Source organism: Hippocampus comes, unplaced genomic scaffold, assembly GCF_001891065.2.
Source record: "Hippocampus comes isolate QL1 unplaced genomic scaffold, H_comes_QL1_v1.1 scaffold157, whole genome shotgun sequence".
Lineage (NCBI taxonomy): Eukaryota > Metazoa > Chordata > Actinopteri > Syngnathiformes > Syngnathidae > Hippocampus > Hippocampus comes.
In genome coordinates, this window is record NW_017805149.1 from 369,514 (window position 1) to 374,724 (window position 5,211).

At 47.4% G+C, this 5,211-nt stretch overlaps 1 long non-coding RNA gene across 1 annotated transcript; it reads right to left on the bottom strand.

Annotated features, from left to right (window-relative positions):
- Nucleotides 1–979: 979 nt before the first annotated feature.
- Nucleotides 980–4,779, bottom strand: LOC109514760 (uncharacterized). The gene is made up of 2 exons (XR_002168047.1): nucleotides 3,975–4,779; nucleotides 980–1,691 (listed from the first exon to the last, which is right to left on the bottom strand). It is a non-coding gene; the product is annotated as an uncharacterized LOC109514760 (long non-coding RNA).
- Nucleotides 4,780–5,211: the final 432 nt, after the last annotated feature.

A 5,211-nucleotide genomic window follows, 5' to 3' on the forward strand; every position in this document is an offset into this window, starting at 1 on the left:
CTTCAGGTTTGTATTATCATGATTAATCCAGTCTATTATTGTCTTATCGTTAATTAGTTTTACGTGATTATTATTATTTGTTATTATTTAGTCTGCTTGGCACGTCCACCTCACAGTGCAGAGGTGCAGGGTTCGATTCGGGCTCCGGCCTTCCTGTGTGGAGTTTGCACGTTCTCCCCATGCCTGCGTGGGTTTTCTCCGGGTACTCCCACATTCCAAAAACATGTACGGTCGGTTAATGGAACACTCCAAATTGTCCCTCGGTGTGATTGTGAGCGCGGATGGCTGTTTGTCTCTTGTGTGCCCTGCGGATTGGCTGGTAACCAGTTCAGGGTCTCCCCCGCTTACTGCCCGAAGATGGCTGGGATCGGCTCCGCCCCCCGACCCTCGTGAGGATAAAGCGGTTCAGAAAATGGATGGATATTTTGTGTAGTAGTAGTAATATTTTGAATACTATTTATGGATGCTGTCAACACCCTAAAACAATTTTCATTTCGGGGGCGGAATTCAATGATCTGTTTAACGAATGACGTAGCTGATTTTAGCAGGGGTGGCCAGGAACATGTGATGTTTAAAGTGTTCTTTTTTTTTTTTTTTTTGTCCAGATATGACTTGACCTTTATTTTAAGAAGGTGATGATATGATCATTCTGTACTTGTGTTCTTAACATCCAAATTATCTTCTTTTTTTTTTTTTTTTAATTCGTACCACTATTCTCATTCTTATGATCAAGGTGCAGTCCACCGTGGGGCACAAACACAATGAGAGCTTCTGGCGTGGCAGATGGGGGTGGGGTGGCAGCTTGAAAAAGAGGCTCTGTTCTGCGTAACCTGATCCACACCTGACTGGAGGTTGGCATTCCACTCTCAACGGGGAAAGCGTCAGCGCCGCTTCAGGGCTGCGACAACGAAACGAGTACACATTGCAAGTGGATTCAGAAAAGAGAAGAAAAACAAAAATAATCCAAAGACACAAAAAGTCCATTCTTATTTCATTTATTCAATATGTTCTTTCACATGACATATATTGTGCCCGAGGATAAAGTCTGCATTTATCTACTGTACCTGGAGAAAAGCCAAGTTCCTGGAAGGTATTCTGTTACAGTACACGGGAGTAGACGACACGTCTCTCTACGGAGGGACAGGTCACCCTTATGCGGCCGCCAACGCTGACATTCCCCAAGTCTTAAAAACGTACCGATCGTAGAAAAAAGGTTAAACTTTGACTCGAGTCACGTGAAAGAATCCTGCTTGCATGCTTGACGCTTCCAGTGAGTGCAAGGATCACGGTTCCACAGTCACGTCCGCTAAGGCGCACGCGTGAAGACGCATCAGAGCGAGAAAGCAGAAGGAAGACAGCGGAAGGCAACGCCATTTAATGGACGGCATTACCAGACAGTATTAGACACCAGTAATTACATCTAACCATGTCTGGTAAGACGCCAATCAACAGGCTGGCAAGGGGACCTCTGAGGAAGCAGCAATGCAGAAGAAACGACCTGACCGAAGTTCCTCATTCCGCGGCGCTTTCAGACTCGTACGAGCACCAAAGGCCATCAAGCCTCCCTTTCGCTCTCCAGCCGTCGCCAATCGCTGACAACGAGACGAGTGTTGCCGGTGGCTTGGGTAATGGAGCCGAGTGGGTACATAAAGGTGCGGCTCCGTCTTTAGTGTGACGGGTAATTCTCCCTCCTTAAACACACACGCGAGGCGCTCATGCCTCCGTTCAGTTCAGTTTCACGATGAGCCGCACAAACCGACGGCTGCCACGCGGCACAAAGGCCGGCGCTGTTCATGGTAGGCAAGCGGCAAAAAAAAAAAAAAGAAAGAATAGAAAAACGGCCTTGCACGACCGGTGGAACGATCAACGTGCCGCTTTTCTATTATGCAGCTGGGGCGGGGTTGACATTGGAGCCAAGAGGAAAAAAAATCAAATAAAATCAGGAAGGTGAGTAAAGAAGTAAAAGATGGAAGCTGTATTATAAAGCGGTTACGCAAGGCTTTTTTTTCGAATGCTAGTGTCGCTCTTCCCATCTTCAAAATGAGGACGGGTGTTTGATGCATGCCTGCCTCCGCGTTATGTCACAAAAGTAACACGCTGCCGCCGTCACGGGTGTGCTTATCGGGCTCGCCCATTGGCTGAATTTTTGCTACTGACGGAATCGTATTACGTTCACCCATCACACACGTCGACGCCCTGGTATTCATTCCAAAGACGGCGTACGAGCCCCCTTTAACGAAAGGCGCAACACGCGCACTCCAACTCCTCCTTACGTCGCCCGGCTTAATATCGACCCCGGCGCCTCGCTTTACATGAATCACACAGCAGCCAATAGTCGATTTCAAGGGAAGATTTGTCGAGGCGACCATGTGACCGACTGCAGGTTTGTGGTCCCCCAGAAAACATCGTTACCAGACAGTGTTAGAACAACAACAGTACAATCCAGCACTGCCCGGTAAGATGGATCCTGAGAGCCTCCTTCGCCGACTCGCTTCACACGAGGCGGCTGCTGCTGCTGCTGCTGCGGCTAAACCTCACGCCCGCTGCTCGTATCATTTAAGCGATAGTTGCAAGCAGATGACTATCATCATCATTACCAGGCAGTATTAGAAAAAGACATGTAATCCAATGCTGCCTCGTAAGATGGAGATGGTCACCCTTGAAGACGCCCCGAAAGACCTACCGAGGATGGACAAACGTGTGTCATCGCTTATGCTCGATTCTATTTGTGCTACGCTACTCATAAGGGTTTTTTTTTTTTTTTTTTGTGAGTGCCACAAGATGGTCCCAAAGACCTGTCTAATAGGAAAGTAGGACATGGGGACCAAGTAACTACAAGTTGAAGTGACACATTTGATGGAGAGACGAGCTCTGTATGTTGGGGGCGGGGCTAAGTTTACATTGGGCTGTTAGCCGAAGAAGAGAGTCTTTGTAGCACGTGCACGTACACATGCACTTTGGGTTCATTTTTTTTTTTCAATCAAAGAATGATCTGTTAATATCGGATTTTTTTTTTTTTTTTTTTTTTTTGCTGCTAAAGTGAGTGACTGTTCAATTGAAGGTTTGCAAGTGCAGCCCGGAGGAACATTTTGTCTCTGCGTTGCACGAGCGGGACATCCGCTTGAGAAGGCCTCGCGTTGCGCTCTCCAGCCCACACGGGCTGTCACAGAACACCGGGCCACAAAAGTTGTTAATGATTGCCCAAACCTGTTCTGACTAGTTGAAAGTTACGGCGCGGCAACGACGGGGAGGAAGGGCTGCTTTTTCACACGATACTCCGCAGCAGTTGCTAATTTCACACAAAATACCGACGCATTAAAAGTAAGTCAAGCCATTGGGCGTTGTTACTCGATGACGCAGAATTGGATTTAAAAAAAAAAAAAAATTCCGATCACAACTTTTGGTTCGGAGTTAACTGGCATTCAATGACAGCCTAAAATATGAGGGGGTGTTCTTTTTTTTTTTTTTCCTCCCCCCCACCCCACCCCGATTGGTGAACCTCCGATGCTGTCGTCTTTGTGTGAGTGGAATGATGAAAGGCTGAAGGAATGCTGCTCAGCTCGACCTGAGCGGCCAGCCTGTATGCAGAAGGTCACCGAAACGGCGCGCCGTTACTGAATAATGTGGCTACTTTGCAGGTGCACCGTGCCAAAGGCTCGCCCCCCCATACCCGCCGCTCGGTTATTTTCCCTTCATCAAAACGACATTCTTGCTAAATTACATGAAATCGAATTCACCACATTTTTTTTTCTCTTTCAAACGGAAAATCTTGTTGAAGGTTACTTAGTTCCAACTATCTTGTTACAAAATTACAACTATCTTAGATTACAAAAAAAAAAAAAGGCGTGCTCATATGTTGAAAGGTTTTCCGTCACCCCGCAAGCAAGGTAAAAGTTGAGCCCGGGGTTGAGAAGGGGGAAGGGAGAAAGAAGGGTGGAGGGGGAGCAAAATGGAGAAGGCACCTGTAATCTTACCGTCTTGGAGAGGTACGGCGAGCAAAGAATGCCACCAAACCAAACTTTTGTTTGGGAAGGCAGGGGCCGAAAAAGAAGCAGAAGAAAGGTCTCGCCCGAGAACACTCCCGTCCTCCTCGCGGTCAGCCGGGCCCCAGCAAAATGAGAAAGCCGAGCAGACCTGCTCTCCCACAACTCTATTTAGTTAATCATCAGCATTATAAACCAGCGCCGCCGCCGCCGCCGGCGGCCCTCTGAGGACGACAAGAAGGGAGAGGGAGAAAAGAAAGGGTGTGAGAAAAGATTAGACAAGGCTTACGGATACCTGGTCAAAGTAACGAGCCCGCCCTCACGCCCACAAAACTTCCGCCGGCGGTTGCGCTTCTTGGCAAAAGTTTGTCCCATTGTACAAGGCGGCGCGGCGCCGGTGGGAGTCGTGAGCGCTGGCGGCTGCCCACGCTTTTTTTTTTTTTTTTGCTAGCTGGAAGTGAGGCGTGATCAGGTAACTCTGCCCTCTGTGCTGGAATGCGACTCCGCTGTGAAGTGAACAACCCGATAGGTAAACGGGCCGGGCCCTTAATCAATAGTCGCCTTTCTTTGTGAGAAAACAATGGAAAGGAAACCCAAAACTTTATTTAAGCGCGGACGTTATCTCGGCCGGCCCACCCGCTGAGGGGCAACCGAGGCGCTTCAACCCTGCTCGTCCTTTGCATCCCAAATGTAAAATGGCACATTTCAGCTTACGCGCGTTCTTGGCTGTTTTATTTGTTGATTCATTTATTCATTTTAATTGGAACGGTGCACATTAATCAACACAAGACTATAAACAGTGTAAATGCCCCAGACTTAGCATAAATGCTAGTTATTAGCCGTAGTCCCAAGGCAGGTTTCGAAAATAGCATGGTGAGACATATAAAACTTTCAAACCACAATGAAATCATAACAGTTATTTGTATCGAGCGATATTTGCATTGAGTGTGTATTTCAAATTTTGATTAAATAATAATAATAATGAAAATTGAAGAAAATCAAATATTAGATGATTGAAATCCTAAATGTGACATCACCAACCATTTAAAATGGTGCCATCCCATATTACAGTGAAGGCCCCTCCCCTTTCTGACCCCCCCCCTCCTCCCCCCATCAGGAACATCAAACTGCACCTTGACGGTAACTACTTTCCATAAATCATGAAACGCCCTCAAATTCCACTTAAGTACGAACAAATGAAGCACAGCTCAGCCCCCCCCCCCGCGCC